Source organism: Hylobates moloch, unplaced genomic scaffold (genome assembly GCF_009828535.3).
Source record: "Hylobates moloch isolate HMO894 unplaced genomic scaffold, HMol_V3 SCAFFOLD_4, whole genome shotgun sequence".
NCBI classification, from domain to species: domain Eukaryota; kingdom Metazoa; phylum Chordata; class Mammalia; order Primates; family Hylobatidae; genus Hylobates; species Hylobates moloch.
In genome coordinates this window covers 19,398,932-19,418,829 of record NW_026652279.1, presented here as the reverse complement: position 1 = coordinate 19,418,829, position 19,898 = coordinate 19,398,932, and the positions used below count along the sequence as shown (strand labels likewise).

General features: G+C 37.3%; 1 protein-coding gene across 3 annotated transcripts in view; it reads right to left on the bottom strand.

The window, feature by feature from the left end:
• The window catches only part of CNTN4 (contactin 4), a 991,759-nt gene that overhangs the window by 740,686 nt on the left and 231,175 nt on the right, over positions 1 to 19,898 (bottom strand). The window contains exons 1-3 of one of the 3 annotated variants that reach the window (XM_032149525.2): positions 18,889 to 19,175; positions 17,882 to 18,072; positions 4,368 to 4,423 (exon numbers count right to left, since the gene is read on the bottom strand). The gene's annotated coding sequence lies outside the window, so the exon portion shown is untranslated. Of the gene's footprint in view, positions 1 to 4,367; positions 4,424 to 17,881; positions 18,073 to 18,888; positions 19,176 to 19,898 lie in introns of those variants that run through there. The other 2 variants (XM_058437175.1, XM_032149528.2) reach the window with 2 other exon arrangements.

Sequence of the window (19,898 nt, the reverse complement as noted above, 5' to 3'; positions counted from 1 at the left end):
TTTTCTGCGGTTTACCCTCTAGAGGTTTCCCATTGGTTACTTGGTTACACTATGTAAATGAAGGAGTGACCCACGACCAGTCTGATTGGTTGCAGACAGTGACCAATCAGAGACTGAAGTGAAGTTACAAAGTTACACCTTATGCAAACATCTGATTGGTTGCAGGAGGGGGCAAATTAGAGGCTGAAGTGAAGTTACAAAGTTACACACGAAGACTTGGCCCATGACCAGTGTGACTGGTTGCAGGAGAGGACCAATCAGAGGTACTTTCCATTTTTCATAGGCAATGCAGTACAAAGGGAGTAGCCTCTAATCCTTTTGTTAATTGGTTGTGGGGAGGTGGGGTTTTCCTTTTGATTCAGTTGTAATAAGTCAGTGCAAATTGCCCTTAGGTTTACCCTGCCTCCAGACCCTATTCTCCTGCCTCAGCTGAAGATGAAGTTTTGTCTTCCTAAAACATGTATTTCCTTATCTATTACTTTTTGAGATGTAATTCACATACCACAAAATTCACCATTCACTGCACAATTCAGTGGTTTTTAGTGTATTCACAAGGTTTTACAGCCATCACTACTCTCTAATTCCAAAACATTTTCATCACCTCCAAAAAGAAATCCTAGTAGTCAGTCACTCCCCACTTGCATCTCTCCTTAGTTTCTGGAAACTATTCATCTACTTTCTGTCTCTATAGTTTTGCCTATTCTAGGTATTTCTTATACATTTCTTATACATGTATATTAGTCCATTCTCATGCTGCTAAAATAGACATACATGAGACTGAGTAATTTACAAAGGAAAGAGGTTTAATTGACTCACACTTCAGCATGACTATGGAGGCCTCAGGAAACTTAAAATCATGGCAGAAAGGGAAGCCAACAAGTCCTTCTTTACATGGCAGCAGGAAGAATAGTGAGAGTGAAGTGAGGGGAAAGACCCTTCTAAAACTACCAGATCTCATGAGAACTCACTCACTATTACAAGAACAGCATGAGGGTCACTGCCCCCTTGATTCATTTACCTCCCACTGGGTCCCTCCCAGGACAGGTGGGGATTATGGGAACTACAAGATGAGATTTGGGTGGGGACACAGCCAAACCATATCAACATGGAATCATATAATATATGACCTTTGATGTCAGGCTTCTTTTATTTACAATATTTTCAAAGTTTATCCCAGTTTTTGCATGTATCAGTACTTAATTTTCCTAGTGTATTTTAATTGCTAATGTACCCTAACAAAAGATGACAATTTTTGTACCAATCCAGAAAAAGAAGAATGTAACTGTCTTCTTCTATTTTCCCTTGAGGGCAGTTTAGACTAAATTTTCTAGCATTAATAAAGTAACTTAACATGACCCAAGCCTATGAAGAGTATCACAGTCTCCATTTTACAGATAGGTAAAAAAAAGAGGTCAGAGAGGTTACCTGTTCAAATATTAGATGCAGGAATTCAAGTACAGAGCTTTGAAAACAAAGCCAAAATTATTTTTACTTAGTTGATGGATATATAATAAGAACACCTAAATGGCCCATTCAACCACTGACACTTATTTGTTCAGACATTTAGAAGCAAAGCTAAGCCTCCACATTTTATCAATCCATGTATCTTTGGGTAGGTAAGGATATTAAATTCAAGTGCCTACTGGGGCTAGATAGATAGCAAATGGCATGGTGTGACAAACTGGAGAGGGCATTGGAAGGCTGCTATTGTTCAGCTAAGCCCTCTTTGTCCTCTGGAAATGCCTTGTCCAGGATAGAAAGTTATTATGATTTCTTTTAAGAGAATTTAAAACATCATTTTATGTAAAATCTCTGAATTTTTAAGTGCTGGCAACAAGTTAAACTTTATTTTTATTTTTCAAATTACTATGTTAAAAAGAGCTATTATGTAAATCAAATTAACTGTTTTGGGGATATTCTGTCCCATAGACTACAACTTTTACAATCTGTGGTGGAGGAAGAAAGGCCAGGATGGCACCAGAGGGTGCCTGGGCCCTCTGAGTAGAGTCCAAGGGGCATCATCAAAATGAGACGGAAACTACCTCCTGCCTTTCAGTTCAAATTCTGGAAAATTTCAACAACTTAAATTTTAAGAGAGGAATTAGAATAGAGAAGATGTCATTAAATCTTTCATTCTTTCCATGAATAGTTACGGAAGACATCATCTCTGTATGCACAGCTAGGTTCTTGGAATACCATTAAGAACAAGAAGATGCAATCCCTGGCTTCAGAAGTTCACAGTGGGAGGGTAAGATAATTAAGCTAGCAATTACAGGACAATGTGATTATCATATTGTTTACACTGATGTTGGCACAAGAGGGAAGCCTCACCCTAACAGGGATTTGAGTTCAGTATCTTCAGCTACACAAAGATATATGAATGAATAGGATCAAAGAAACCAGAGAAGTATTCATAAAGGAAATAAATTTTCAAGTAGAATAAAAAGAGTTGATCAAGGATAGAAAGAAAGAATAGAATATCCCAAGGAGAAGGAAAAGAATAAGTAAAAGCAAGGGAAAACACAGCACATCTAAACAAGCTTGAGGACACTCAGAATATCTTGGAATAATGTTGCTGCCTTAAGAAAGATGGTTCCTGCTGGAGGGGAGGGACCTCGTGGAGCAGCTTGCACTGACCTGTGAGCTACGCTCAGACCCAGGAACATACCCAGTCAATACTGCAGATTCTGTTCCAGATCAGAAGACCCAAGCAGCTGATCCCATAGACTCATAGGAAATAATAAACAGTTATTGTTTTTAGCCACTGAGTTTTGGGGTGGTTTGTTACAGAACAGTAGCTAATTGGTTAAAAAACACCTTACTCAACCTTAGCTTATGAAAAAGATCCGAAGAATCAAGTGAAATAAATTTCTGACACACTCTCTCTATTTATATATATAATAAATACATATATATAAAATTTATGAAAAGGTCTTGCTCTGTCACCCAGACTACAGGGCAGTGGTGCAATAACAACTAGTTGCAGCCTTGACCTCCCAGGCCCTGGTGATCCTTTCGCTTCAGTCTTCCCAGTAGTGGGACTACAGGCATGCACCACTATATCTGGCTAAATTTTCCTATTTTTCATAGAGACAGGGTCTCACTGCTGTCCAAGATTACTATTTTTTTTTAATTGAGGGTGTTAAAAATCTGAGAACCAGAATTATACACTAATATTTTACCCAATGTTATCAAACCCTGTACTGAATAATTTTTATCTTGCTTGGGACAAAAGCTGGCCATCAAGAGATAATTACTATATCATTAAAATAAACAGCATTTTATGTATACCAATGGAATGAGACCTTCCTCCACCCCATGTTATGATTATTTTCCCATAAATACCTTGTTAACAATAATTACCTTTTATTTCACTAGACTCTTCTTTTTAGGCATACTGTTATGAGTGAATTAGATGTCCCTAAAAGATCTGTTGAAATCCTAATCTCCAAAATCTGTGAATGTGACTTTTTAAAAAGGGTCTTTACAGATAAAAATCAAGTTAAAATGTCATCATATTGGATTAGCATGGGCCCTAATTCAATGACTGGTATCTTCCTAAGAAGAAGAATATTTGGACACACACACGCGAGACAGCCACGTGAACTGAAGATAGAGGCAGAGATCTGAGTGATGCATCTGAAGCCAAGGAACACCAAAAATTGCTAGCAACCACCAGAAGCTAGAGGAAGCAAAGAATGATTCCTCCTTAAGAGCCTTCAAAGAGAGAGCATGTTCCTGCAGAGAGTTTCATTTCAAATTTGTAGATTCCACAACTGTGAGAGAGTAAGTTTCCATTGTTTTAAGCCACCAGTTACTTTACTAGATCAGCATCAGGAAAGTAAAACAAACATTTTACTGTTTTAGATCTATATATTTTCTTAAGGAAAAAATTTGCATACATTGTAGACAGTGAGTTACATTTCTCATGTTTTATCCCTTCAAAAGCTTCAACTTTAAAGACCCGAGTATTTATAGGACTGCGTTAACTTAATATTTGTGTTGGTTTGACTGCTAAAACATCCTCTCCTATAAAAGCATTTGGCAAAAGTGCAACAACTTTACTCCCAATACACTTTCTATGATTACAAATTCTAAAATTTTTGAATTATCAAATTAATCTAAACTACAGAAAACCTACCTTAAGTATCTTCTCCAGAGAGAAATGGAAATAGTCTCTATTTCTTAGTTTCAGGCTTTAATTTAGTAACTTCACTACTTTCATTAATTTCAACATTCATAAAAACATCAAAAACAATCTCATGCTACACTTTGTAAGGGAAGGTTTTCAATGTTTCCACAGAAACTAAGGATGCTAATCAAGGTGAACTACACATAAGGAAAATCTTCGCTTGTGGGAAGCTTACCTTTTAGGGAAGCTCTTGAAGACACATGCTGTGGAGTTACTCTGTGTCAATGATTCCTAGAATAAGAAGAGAAAAATACACAAATAAATACATTTTTTCAAGCGTAGAGAGGCTTATGTGTAGGTGATGCTTACCTGTAATCTTCCCCATCTAAAATTAAATTAGACTGGATTAGGATGAAGTAAAAATTAAATACATTTGGTATAAATTTCCAGCTTAATACAATTGTGTAGATTAGGATCCAGGATCCATTCTCCGCCTTGCCTCCCCTGAGCTGAGTGACTTTTGACAAGGCCATCACCACTCTATCTTTCCCTTGTTAGTATGATGGCTCTAGGAGCCTGCAATATTTTATGACATTCAGATTCAATACAAGAGACAATTTCTTAAGAGGGTACATTAAAAGGATTTTAAAATAATAAAAATTGAGCAATAAACGGAGACGTCTTATCATTTTTGTTAGGTATATGAATACATAAAATGAGGGTACCTAACAAAAACAAACACTCTTCACATAAATTGTACACTCTCTTAAAGCTACCAACTTAAACTGTAATTGTGAAATAATTTTTGCCTCAGAATATTTTTCCCTGAAGAACTAAATTTATTTTCCCTATAAATATATATATAAATACACACACACAATTTTACCTAGAATAAAGGTATATATTTACATTTTCATGTTTATTCATATGTGTATCCTCTAACCAAGTTTCTGCTGTAGATCACTTTTTTTGTAAAATAACTGTCTTATAGTTTTAATAATTGAAAATATAATTTTATATAGCTATACATAATATAGATTAGCTAATCAGAAATATCTTTAATCATACAATTCTACTCTGGCTTATTCTTAAATATAACATAATTGATTGGGATAAAAATGTTATATTTTCTTGATTAGCCATAAATACATGATCTTTTCTTAAGTGTATGCCTTCTTTGGCTGAATTGCAAAATAATTCACCTCTATATTAAATACCTAACTACCTTTACTCTCAGGATAATATCAATAACAACCAGAGGGTATGGACTCAACAGGTATTCTTCATATTGCTAATATATTCAGAAATATAAAATAATCCCTGACCATTCTCATATACCCCCAAATAAAATTTCATAAATGACATGTGTAAGAAAATATTTCCTATGGATCATGAAAAATTATATATTCACATTAATTCTGAATCACAAATACATCACCATCTGTTTGGTTTTAATATGGTCAGTTACCAGCTGTATATACATGAGCTGGCTACAAAAGTTTAGTATGTACTAAACACCTTTCTTTCTTACATTAAGGACAGCAACTGATGTAAAACTAAAGCTCTATTTACAGCTATTGGCACCATTTGCAACTCCAGCCTACCTATCAACAACAATTAAAATTATAATAACCCTACAGACACTGGTCAAAGTTTTTTGCTTTTTTTTCAAATATTACTAAAAATTTGTCATATATATTTTTTCCTCTTCACAGAAAGAAGGTGGAGATTACGTTTACCCTATCCAGTGGAATAATACTTGAAATGAAAACTTAAGTTATAATTTTATTCATTAAAATAATTATATTATTCTTGTTTGAGAGCATAAGCTCTGGGATAAATTTCTTGGGATGGGATATTCATTCAATTTATTACTAATCATGTGATCTTGAGCAATTATTTAATTGATATAATCCTCAATTCTACTTTTAAAGTGGGGACAATAACAGTATTCATCCTCAAAGAATTATTTCAATCCTCAAATTAATAATTAAGTTACATAATGCAGACTAGATACTCATTTAGTCACTAGATATAGTATCCACTAGTAGTAGCAACATTGGCAAGAGATTCTCATACATTGTGGATAGTCTCATGAATGGTGACTGTATACACAAAAAGCAGTATCAGCACCAGAAGAAAACAAATGCTCCCAAATACTTGCCCATTATAGAAAACATTATTAAATTCACTCCCTTTGATTTTTGTAATTGCATCCAGAGGGAATCCTGGCCAAAAGAACTTATATGTTGGGTGAGCTAATATATCGTGAATGCATTTATAAGGTCAGTTAGCTACCACGGAGCACAGAGCAATGCCAAAGACAATAGCAGGATGGAAGGGTAAGAAGAGTGAGGAGGAATATATGGGACTGACCCCATGAAGGCCTCTGAAACAATATCTCCTTTGTAAAGAACGCATCCCACCTGTTGCTCCTGAAAAGACCAGCCCCATGTTCTACGTGATTCAACCTAATAGGCTACAGGTGTTTAACCATCAATTAACACTTGACCACATTAAGTCAACAAGATTCCCTCTCAGAGATTTTGAGTTGCAACACTTGAGAGTTCGAGGTATGTAAAGTTGGAATTATTGTTAAAGAAGGCAGTCTTGAGAGAACCAGAAAAATAAGACTTTAGAGAAAATCAGAGTTAGGATTACATACATCCTTACTTCTGATCCACATGAGAAATGAAGAATTGAAAATAGGGTAAAAGGTGAGGGGCACATTTCCTGACTTTCTAAGCCAAATCCCCATGAAGTTTTACCTATAATTTTTTTGTGCTTAGATGGTTATCATTTTGCCTGGCATATGGTTTCAAAAACCGTTCTTATGTGAGCTAGTTTAAGTTTCTGGATATCACAACTAAATGGTTACTAGTTAAGAAATCATAAGCCCACTGAAGTTTTCTGTGAGTAATACAAAGTCCTGGCTTTGTGCCTGTAGAAATGAGGGAGACAAACAAGTGAGCAATTAATAAGTCACAAACCACCCTGCTATGCTAACAACATACAAATTTGTAAGGAAATTGCATATATAAAAATTCCTGGCTCATGAATATGAATCATAATCAACTGTTCCTTTACTATCATAGGCCAATAGCTTTTACATTTACATTAATTTTTTTTATTCAAAAAGTATTTACCAGGAAAAAAGAAACAGACCAAGGTTCCTGACCTCCCGGGATTTGCTGTCAAAATAAAATTACTACTCTGCCACCTCCCCCACCCAGACAAACAACAAACATCATCAAAATGTATGTAAAACAGTAAGAGAATATTACTTTTGAAATAATCCTTTTAACAAAACCATAACTTTCAGGACCATAATGGATCTTGCGCTCCAGTTACATTCAGCACGTTTTTAGCTTAACACTCATCATAAAATGTTTATCACTGTTCCGCTTACCCCAAAACACACATACCTTTTACTGTGGGAAAGTATATACCTGTGTTGTCTTATTCTTCAGTTTGAAGGTGTACAGGCTAGTACAACCTGGTCTAAAACAGGTGCTCCTTAAATGTATGCTCAATGAGTGAGTGGATCCAACTTATAGTCTTAGTTATTATAAACTAAGGGTTATGCCAAAATAAGTTCCACTTCCACAGTGGATTTTCATAACTGATCTTACAAGGAAATATCTAATGATGCCTCAGTTGATGTTGAGAAGTTGCTGATTATATAAGCAGTAATTATTTATTCACACCTCACTGGAAAAATGTTGAGTCGCTGTATTCTTGTTAGGGGAAAAAGTAGACATAGTTAAAACTTCCCATCTTAGATTAGCCAGCGTGAACAGAGATGATTCAAGTAGATAGATATCCAATTTCATACCTTGAAAGAAGGTTAAAAAAAGAACGCACAGGATTTTTTTCTTGGCCACTTTTGTGCTGCTTTACGGGGGAAAGAAACTGAATCTATTGCACTTGATTGGCTAATAGTCTCTCCCTAGAGGCGAACGCAAGGAAAGACCTTTCATTTTACCCACCTTCTTTAAGGTCAGCTTGCTTTCGAATAAAATGAGCCTAATAATTGTATTCCTACCTTTAGCTGTTGTTTTGAGGCAAGACTGATGTAATCCATGAGAACACTGACCAGTTCATACTATGCAGAAAATAAATGCTAGCTATCATTATAATTATTTTTTTAATCATGAAAAATTCACTAAACTTTCCATGTTCAATCCATAACTTGTACCTGCTATCCTAAGTTAAGGTCTTTATTATAAACTAAATAAAATCACATGTTAAAATAGGCAGGAAATTAATACACAACCAGGTGAATAAACAGATGACTCTCCCTCTGCCCACAAAGATTGGGTCCAATCTTTGAACAAATCAGCTGTTGTCAACATAAATGTACTCACAATTTTACAAGAAAGGAACCAGAAATCCATGAATGACTGCAGAGATTCTCAGCTAATAGCAAATAGTTAGATGCAGCAGCTGGCAAGGCCTAGGTCAAAAAGGATGATTTTACCCTAGGGAACAAACAGTCATGATCTAGACCCTTTCCAAATACCTCAAAACCAAAAGGTTTGTCAGTTATTTATTAATAACAAAAACAACCCTTCCCAAGTGACAGGTAAGAGCATGAAAATAATTCTAATGAACATGTTCAAAACCCAGATGTGGCATCTCTAAAGCTTTCAGTTCTCACAGACATAGCATGTAAGATTAGGAGGGACGAAAGAGTGGTCTCTTTGCCCATTAGAGTCAGACCTGGATTTGCCTAACAATAAATGTGTATGTGATCACCATTGATTATAAGTCTCCTATAATTGCGCTTAGTCACTCCTGGACATTATGCCTTTATTTATTTATTTTTTATTTTTTTTCTTGAGACGGAGTCTCGCTCTGTCGCCCAGGCTGGAGTGCAGTGGCGCAATCTCGGCTCACTGCAAGCTCCGCCTCCCGGGTTGACGCCATTCTCCTGCCTCAGCCTCTCCGAGTAGCTGGGACTACAGTTGCCCGCCACTACGACCGGCTAATTTTTTGTATTTTTAGTAGAGACGGGGTTTCACCGTGGTCTCGATCTCCTGACCTCGTGATCCGCCCGCCTCGGCCTCCCAAAGTGCTGGGATTACAAGCGTGAGCCACCGCGTCCGGCCTACATTATGCCTTTAAATAATCAGTGGATAAAATATAGATTCTAAAGTCATATTTGAGTCTAAGCTTTACCACTTATTTGCTGCATGAACTCAACCAAGTTATGTAACCTCCTGTAGTTTGTTTTTATCATCTGTAAGACAGGGCCAAAATTATCTACCTTGAAAGTTTCTTCAAAAGATAAAATGGGCCCGGTGCCATGGCTCATATCTGTAATCCCAGCGATTTGGGATGCCGAAGGGGGCAGATCACTTGAGGTAAGAGGTTCAAGAGCAGCCTGGCCAACATGGTGAAACCCCGTCTCTACTAAAAATACAAAAAATTAGCTAGATGTGGTAGCGCACACCTGTAATTCCAGCTACTTGGGAGGCTGAGGCTGGAGAATCACTTGAACCTGGGAGGTGGAGGTTGCAGTGAGCCAAGATCCTGCCACTGCCCTCCACCCTGGGTGACACAGGGAGACTCCGTCTCAATCATAATAATAGATAAAATGAGACAAGCCAAACCAGTCTATAGCAGGTATTCAATTAATGATACCTGTTATTATTAACATTATTTGAACATCAAAGGATAGCATAAAGTGAGAGTTAAGAGTTACCATTTAACAACTGTCCATATTCTTAAAGGCCATTGTATTTAATAGGCTTTTCCTTATATTTCTCCTATTTTGCTTAACTTATTGATAGCATTTTCCATCACAGAATCAGCAGGTTATTTCTCATGGGTATCTACTTCCTTCACAGGTAGTTAAAACCCAACCTAAATTTTCTGTGGGAGGTAAAGGTCATGTAGATATTAAATTATCCATGTTTATTTTCAGAATTTCCATTAGCTTTGCTTGATATAATTTAGTATTAACATCAGGGTTATTAAACTAATACTAAGCAAGAGATTACATTTAAATGCATTTTTCAGTCGGAATTGGGATGCATTTCTAATCGTGCTGTCTAGCTACAAGCAAACAAATGGTCATTTGATTCTTTTATCATTTCACAACAAATACTATCAACCACAGAGATCACTAATGGGTTCCCACAACACACTCAAAATAAACAAAATATAAGATGATACATAACAGGCTTTAGAGTTATTAAGAGATAATCACATCCTTGGGACTTTCATTGGGCACAATAAGTAGCACCACTAGAATATGATTATCTCTTGATAACAAGGGTCCCTACCGCTCTCACAAAGTGAGAAAACAGTCATTACCTTAGGGAAAATGTGTATTTATTTCACTGAACCATATAGCTGACAATTTAAGCTAATGAACAGTGGCTCTCCCTGAGATGACAGTATTACACAGTGTAGGAGGTTTCCTATCAAGGTGACACAGGCACCATCACCTTGAAGAATCTGCCTTGAAGAGTTTTTTTTCTCGAAGTCTAATTTCTGGGTCTTGACTACAAGATAAACAGGTCTAGAAGACACTTAAGAGCCTAGGGATCTATGAATCTATTTAAGACAGGGAGGGCATTGAGAACAGCAGTGGGAATGGCTTATGCTGCTCATCAGTTGTAAGGCCAGAAACTTGAGATTCTGAGCTTCACAAGTTGTCTTGATGTAACATAATCAGGACAGCTCATTGGAGAGGATAGAAACAGCTGCTCCAGTCTATAGGACGTCCCAGGGTGAACAACCAGTGACATCAACATAGGAAACTGCATTACATGGTTTAGAATTTGGAGATCAGGAGAAAGAAACAGTCATGAGCCTTTGACACTGCTCTTGAGGATAGGAAAAAGACATATATAAGAGCTTTACTTGAGGATTTTAATCAGCAAGAAAACTCTTCTCACCTAATATTACTCAGAACAGTGGTATTTTCTGATCTCCCTAACTCAGAATAGACAGAAGTTACTCTTCTTAAGTCTTTGTTTCTAATCGAATGGGTGAATAAAAACTCTTCTCAGACTTACTGGGGAAATTAAAGAAAAGACTGGGTTGAAAGCATCCTGTAAATGTAAAAGACTCTTTATCTGACAGCTATTAATATTATAATTATTTAGAGAGATTACTTACATAAACCTTAAAATGAGAAAAGAATATATCTCAAACATTCAGCCAGTGATGTGATTTGATTTTATTTGTAAAAGACAATGCTAGTCCAGGGAACACATTAAAAACCATCGCACTGTAACATTACCGGAGCTGTAGTTGGCATTGTGGCCCATAAGTTACTATCCCGAAATCTAAAGTTTTCAAATATGTGCAAAGATATCATCAATCTCAAATATTTACAACAAAGAGCCTGTCACCCTGAACCCCTATCGACTCCAAAGGGGATGGCAACAGGTTCAAGAGACTGAAAAAGAGACCCAGGGCCAGCAAACAAGACATGGGATTTTACTGCAGCTTTACTTACCACGGAGAAAGTCCATTGGTGTTGGGCTGGACAGGAGAACCGCCTGACAAACAGCCCAGTAGCAGTGGGCTAGACAAGATAACTCCACAGCCCAGTGGCAGGGGAGTGGGAAGGAAAACTGCAACCATTTGCAAAGGGCATGCAGTTTATATAGCATTTTACTTAGCCCCCTTTCCCAAACAGTCTCCACCTGGCAACCTTCATTCAACCCAAAACTCGGGGTCTTGAGCCCCTGTGTGGCCCGAGTTCCAATAGACAGGCTGGAGGTTCAGATGTTCCTCATAGACAAGGAATGAATCTCCCTATTGGCCATTCCCAGGTTCCTTAGCTTGAAACACACATTCAGGTGCATCTGCCATACAGGGTCATTCCAGAGTATGCTTAAGTTATTGCTATCAGGTGCGTTTCATTTACCCTACAGAGCCAAAAATTCTATTGCTCTAAATCAGTGATCATATCTAAAGGTAATTGGTTGGCAAAGTCTGAAGACATTTTTGGTTGTCATAATCATAGGGAAGATGGGGTTTGTTACAGTCATCTGATGGGCAGATGACGGCAAAACTGCTAAGCACCCCCCAATGTACAGGACCCTGTCCTTAATATAGACACCTACTCTGAGCACTTACTCAACTTGTATTTGAATGGCTTGATTCACTAAGTGCCTACTTCTGCAATTCAGTATCCTGAAAAACTACCTGATCTGCCTCTATATCCTAGGAACAAAGAAGGAAAATAAGTATCTTCAAAAAAAATTGAAGCCCATATCCAAGTGTAGGTAGGCATTTTAGCCCCTTCAATTTCCACTAAGGAAAATTACCAGATTTGGCTAAATACAATTCTGTCCTTCCCATTGGGAAACCATACGGGAAATGTCAATGTGCTGCCAATCTGCAAAACCAGAAAATGAAATTTTCCAGAGTTTACCATTATCACAAGAAAATGGCACAACTGTACCGAAAACTTGTCACTCTACATTCCTAAGTCATCCATTATGCCAATTTTTGACATTCCACAACTGTTTAATGTGTCACATTATGTGATGTGATATAAAAGTGTATTGGACATTTATAATTTGATATTTCCTAGAGGTGCCTGCCCCTTATCTGAGTATTAACAACTTAGGGGAAAATAGTACCTACATTTCTGTGAAGCAAAGAAAAATAATAAGAGCACAGGTCACAGAAAATAGCTATAGAATGCCAGAGTCTATTTTCACAGGGATAATTTCATATACTCTAAGAAGAAATACAGCATAGAGTAATGATTGAGTCTAGAATTTGGGTTTTCAAAACCCAGCTCTTCACTTTCTAGCTGAGTGACTTTCCACAAATTACTTAGATTCTCTGTGTCTTATAAAATGCCTCCCTTATAAAATTAAGATACTGACCCTCTTTTCCTCTGTGATACTGTGCTTTAGAGTAAGAAATATATATTTGGTCTTCATTTCTTTCTTCTTCATTGCTTGACACAGAACTCCTAAAATCCCTGGAATCTCCAAAGTGATAAGTCTTTTAGAAGAGTAATGACTGGTGGCCCAAGACTCCTAAATAGCCTCAGGAGGGAAGAGGGGCTGAAGGTTGACTCAACCACCACTGGCCAATGATTTAATCAATCATGCCTATGTAGTGAAGTCTCCATAAAAACCAAAAAGGACTGCAACTGGAGAGCTTCCATGTTGCCCAACACGTGGAGGTGCTTGGGGATGGAAGCTCTGTGCTCCTTTCCCTATGCATTTCTTCCATCTGGCTGTTCATCTGTATTCTTTATAACATCCTTTATTATAAACCAGTAAATATAAGTAAAGCACTTTCCTGGGTTCTGTGAGTCACTCTAGTAAATGACTGAACCCAAGAAGGGGGTCATAGGAATCTCTAATTTATAGTCAATTGGCCAGAAGTTCTGGGGATCCCAATTTAGGACTGGCATCTGAAGTAGGGGGCATTCATGTGGGACCGAGTTCTTAACATGTGGGTTCTGACTCTAACTCCAGGTAGATAGCATCAGAAATAAATGGAATCATAACTATGCACCTGCAAATTGATGTGTCAGAAAAACACCCACACATCTGGTCAAAAAGTGTGGCATGTTTAAGTAGAGAAAAACGTTTGTTTGTTCCTTTACAACCTCATAAGGGAAGTTATGAGGACTATATAAATTAATGCTTACTAAGTGCTTATAAATTTTCCAGGTACAAAGCAAAGGCTGTTTTTAATAAAAAAATGCCTCAATAAGGCAGAGTGTATTATCTTATTTTATAGATGTGATAACTAAAGTTCTGTGAGTCGAAGTAACTTTCCCCAGTTATCACTGGTTTCTCAACTTGAGTTTTTTGTACTGCACTGCCCTGGTGCTCCTAGACTGTAGTGGGCCTCATTCCTGGTGATTGCCATTTGAGTGCTTAACTCCTTTGCTTTAAAGACAGAAGGGCTAATTACACAGGGATATATTTTTGAAAAGGAACATGTCTAAAACAAAATGTAAGGTGGAAAGCATGACCTGGCTTTCTTCATTGAGTGCTTATCCTATATGCACCGGATAACTATGCGGTGGGTGACATAATGGCATTTGGGAGTGAAGGAAACATGGTCAGGAGGCCTGAGAGGCTCACAATCTGGCACTTCTTGGGAGAAAACTTGTCCACTGACATAAGTGATTTGTATGTAGTAGAAACAATGGTGAGAGCTCTGAACTACAATTTCAACCATGAAATATAGAGATGTAGGAGAAATCACAGTTTTAAAAATATGGTCATTGCACTTCTGGTGGTAGACAGTATTATTTTTATTTTGTAAACATTTTAGTTTAAATTGATGTATATTTATGTTATGCTTATGTAAATATTTGCAAATTTATTTTTATGTTAATTTTCCATTTGTGAAAATTTTTATTTTATTATTTTCCATTTGTGAAAAATTTTACTTCTATTTATATTGATATAAACTTTCTTCATGTCAAAAATTAGTTTAGAACCCAGTAGATTTATAGAAAATGGTAAATAGACAATATTAGAGATGGTAAGCAGCTATATTAAGAAATATGGTATACCCACGTCCAGGATTTGGAGAACACAATCGTCCCCTGGTATCCACATGGGATTGGTTCCAGAACCCCCTGCAGATGCTGGGGTCCCTTACATAAAATGATGTAGTATTTACATGTGACTCCTGCACACCCTCCAATATATTTTAAATCATCTCTAGATTACTTATAACACGTAATACAATGGAAATGCTATGTAAATAGATTTTATACTGTATTTTAACATTTTTTTTATTGTTGTATTTTTTTCAAACATTATTGATCCGCAGTTGGTTGAATCTGCAGATGTGGAGCCCAGGGATATGGAGGGCCAACTGTATCAGTGCAAGGAAGAAAATATTTCTAACTCCTATCAATGTTCATGGCTAAAGCCCCTACAATAAAAGATAGATTAATAAGAGAAATGCATACAATTAATGTAAGTTTTACATGATGTGAGATCATTCAGAAATGCATAATTAAAGACCTGGGGAAAACTGTGTTTTTTGTTTTTGTTTGTTTGTTTGTTTGTTTTTTTGAGATGGAGTCTCGCTCTGTCACCCAGGCTGGAGTGCAGTGGCGCGATCTCGGCTCACTGCAAGCTCCGCCTCCCGAGTTCACACCATTCTCCTGCCCCAGCCTCCCAAGCAGCTGGGACTACAGGCGCCCGCCACCATGACCTGCTAATTTTTTTGTATTTTTAGAAGAGACGGGGTTTCACCGCGTTAGCCAGGATGGTCTCTATCTCCTGACCTCGTGATCCGCCCGCCTCGTCCTCCCAAAGTGCTGGGATTACCGCACCCGGCCAAAACTGTGTATTTTTAATGGACAGCCATGCAGAAGTATGATTGGAAGACAAAAGGGTATAATATAACAGTAATAAACCAGGAAGAACTTAGCAAATTCTGTTTGTTCAAATTCTTCTTGGCAACCATGTGTGATATTGCTTTCCTCTGGGTGTAAGTCAGGACTCCTCTGGATGAGGGTCTTATGACCTACTTCAGTGGGGAAGGGGTGAGGGGAATTCTTTCTAGTTTGTATGGTCTGCTTTGGCTGTTTCCTCAAATGCTAGGGTGCCATATTGTGGGGTAATGAGACCTGAACACTGTCACCTATATATGAAACGGGAGATTCTACATGAGTAATCAGATCTGGAACTCCAGAATAGGGGAGGTTCCAAATATAGTCCCTGCTTTTTGCTAGGAACATCTATTTATTCTGGCATTTGGAGGAAGATCACTAGTTCCCACCACTGCACTAAAGAATGTGTGTCGTTTTCCATATATATGTATCACTATTTATGTTCCTTAATGAGATCTGCATTATGGTTTTCTTTAAAGGGAAGGACTAAGTATACCATGACATATTTTTGAGAGGAAATCCATGTAAAACATATATAAAATATAAGGCATGACCTGGTTTTCTTTCCTAAAGAGGGAGAGATGCAAAAGCCAAGTGCTTCCTGAATGCTAAAACAAAGATAAAATGAATCTTAAAGATCAGTATGTGTTTACAATATCATAGACTACTTCTCTATTACCATGATGAACGAGATGGAAACTAAATAGCATAAAGAGGGTGAAAGAAATAATATTTTACCACTTTTCTGAATTGAGCTACACACACAATAACTTCCAGGATTGATTTCCTGCCTAATTTTGAAGCAAAATCCATCAATTTGGAAATCCATGCACAAATACATGAAGAATGCAAACATTTCCTACTCAGTGGGAAATATCTTTATCTGTTTGGAAAATGAACTTGGCACTTTATAGACACACACACACACACACACACACACACACACACACACAAACATTTATTCCCAGCAGTCTGTAATTCTAGAACAGAAATTGATGAAATTTCCCCAAATTACCACAAATTAGTTGTGGCTTAACTGAACTCCAGGGTAGGCAATGCTACATTTTAAACACTTTGAAAATTATCTTTCCTACCTACATCTTTGTAGGTGGGAAGTTGTTTTATGGATAGTCAAGTCCAAGAAAGCTTTATGGGTAGAAAATTGATTTATGGATAGTCAACTAGTAAGAGGATAGGCCTCAGAGTTAGAAAAAGGCTAGCTCAAATTCTAGCTACCTTATTTACTTCTGTAGGACCCTGGGCAAAGTATTCCTTCTTAGCTTTGATTTCTGCATTTGTAAAATGGAGACAATAATACCTTTATTGCCCAGGGGCTCACAGACAGTACTAATTCAAAAACAGTTGCAGCCACTCCTATTCTTGCTTCAAGTAAAACCTATTTCCCCATTCTGTCCTTGTAAGGCATCCAGTAACCAGAAAGAATGAGTTCTCAGACTGAAGAAGTTATAGAAATCATTGCTCAATTTATGCTAGAGTATATTTCCTTTACAGTTTGTGTAATCTCCTGTAGCAGAGTTCTCCAGAGAAACAGAATCAATAAGATTGTGTGTGTGTGTGTGTGTGTGTGTAAATTTGTTATAAGGAATTGGCTAACACAATTCAGGAGGCTGACAAGTCCCAAAATCTGCAGGGTGAGTCAGCAAGTTAGAGGCCCAGGAGAGCTGATGGTGTATTTCCAGTCCAAGTTAAAAGGCCTGAGGCCCAGTAGACGTGAGATGTTGTATTTCCAGTCTGAAGGCTGACAGGTGTGAGACCTAGGATGAGTCAGTGTTTCAGTTTCAATCTGAATGCAGGAAAAAAGCCAACGTCCCAGTTCAAAGGCAGCAGGCACAGGGAAATTGTCTTACTAGGGGAAGATCACTATTTTGTTCTATTCAGGCCTTCAACTGATTGCATAAGGCCCACCCACATTTGGGAAAGCAACCTGCTTTATTCCATGTACTAATTCAAATGTTAATTTCATACAGAAATATCCTCACAGAAATACACAGACTAATATGTGATCAAATATTTGGGCACTCTGTGGCCCAGTCAAACTGAACCATAAAATTAACCATCACATCCCCTAAAAGAAATATTTATTGTTTTCACTCTGTATCAAGTTATAATTTTCCCCAAAACAGGCTCAAATATTGTAGGATAAGTACGTATCACTTTTGTTGATAGCATATTTCTATTAGAAAAGAAAGCATATACCTCCAATTAGGTATTTTTATTTCTAAAGTACACATATGTACTGTATTACTGATGTTACATACATAATGAAACATAAATCACAATTGTTTCAAATGACATAAAATATAGAAATAAAAATTCTTGCATTTTTCTCTACCCTTAAATGGCTATCTTGCCTATAATCCAGTACGTGTACTGACCACTGGTAAGTTCCTTGTTGTACAGCAAAGGGACATCTAAATACAGGAAAAAATGGGAGATTTTTAATTGCGAACATCCACTGGAGGGCTTGAGCTGAAAAGATTCTGTGGCTTTCACCGGGCTGGAAATGTTGGAGTTCTAAAAGCCATCGTGGCAGGAACTTGATGAACACTCAGGTATTCAAGTAAGACTGTAAAAACAAAATGCATTCCTAAAATTAGGGAGAATGCTAAACAGCTTTTCATTAGTGGATTAGGTTTATTGATATTTACTACATTAGAAATTAAAATGGAAACTTCTAAAATACTTTTCAATTCATAAAATAACAATAAGTCTATTCCATAGTAACATAAATAACATGCTCAATGGGAAAATATTATATAAAACAAAAAATAATAAGGAGGATGGCATGTTCTACATTTTTGTAAATCTCTCTTTAATGTCAAGCTTAATCATAGACAAATGGATTCTCCTACTTGCGTCTGCATTTGCTCTTATTTGATATCAAATGTCACGCAGCCTCTGGAAAACTCCACTGTACGCTTGGGAGAGACTGAGAGTGACAAAGGCAATGACCTTCTTAGTATTATTACAAAAATAGCTTTGATCTGACCATCCATTTGAAAGTTTTCACTACCCCTTCAGGTTTCCTGGACCAGACTTTGAGAACTACTATAAGAGAATGTACATTTAGAGGATGAACATCTCACTCAAAATAAGAGAATGAAAAACTGGGGGGAAGATTTTCAAAAAGAAATTGCAGCTTCATTTTGTCTTCAGAGTACTAAATGAAGCATCTCTGCTTTTGAGGTGGGGGGAGCATTCCTTATGAGTGTTTGCGAGGTTGGAAAGTTGGGGGGCTAGGGGTGGGTAGAAATTAGATGATCCAGGCCTGTCCATCCCCCTGGAAAAGTGCCTGGGTCAGAAGAACATGTAAGACCCAAGCAAATCTAAACATGTTTTTCTCATTTTAATCTGTGGACATAGGGAAAGGTGATTCTTTTACCTTTTGGGGTAGGCTCAGGGTTCTCAGAATCAAGTTACTCCTGTCCTGGCTATAGATGGAGGGAAACAGATCTGGGACACAAAGAGAAACAGAAGCTAGCAGGGGAACTGTTCAAACCTCTGGATTTGTCAATTATACAACTTAAAACTGAAACCAAGAGTCTTGACAATATCCAAAAGAAAGAACATTTCTAGATAAAACAGTCAGATTTTAAGTTACCGTCTTATGCTTCTCGATATAGGATAAACGTATAACTCTGACAATGGTATAACTTTGACAGTGTTGTAACTCATAAACTTCATACTACACAATATATATGTTATGAAGAACAAAGTATGAGTGTGTGCGTCTTACAAGAAGCAATGCCATGGAAAAAAAATGCTGCAGACACATTGTCCAGTTATTTCTTCTATCATTCTTCTCCTCTCACCACTCACTGCTTCAAAACCCTAAGCCTCTTTGAATTAGTCCAACACCTTGTCCCTGGGATTTCATGCCATACTCTAAACTGCTCTTCTTGCCCCCTCCCCACCAGAGGACACTAGACAATATCTGGAGACATTTTTAATTGCCATGGCTAGAGGAGAAGAGATGTTACTGGCATCTAATGGTAGAGGCCAAGAGTGCTGATAAACATCCTATAAAGAACAGGAGAGCTCCCCATAACCAAGATTTATCTAGCCCAAAATGTGAACAGTGTTGAAGTTGAGAAACCCTTCTCTAGGAATAACCTTAGTTGGGAACCACTGTCTTAGCCCTGTCTCCACTAGCACTCTCTGGATTGCCAATGCACGGTACAGATTTCCAAAAACACACAAGCATATTATAGAGCCCAGTACTAAACTTCACTATCTCTCAGAATTGTTTGTATTAGTATTGTATTTTTTATACTTGAAAGTAATGTAATTTGAGTCAATGCACTAATGTAGCCCACATGAGAGTACACATAGCTATATGAGCATGCATGTGCTTGTTTATTCAAGTCAGGGTTGCAATGAAATAGTTGCTTT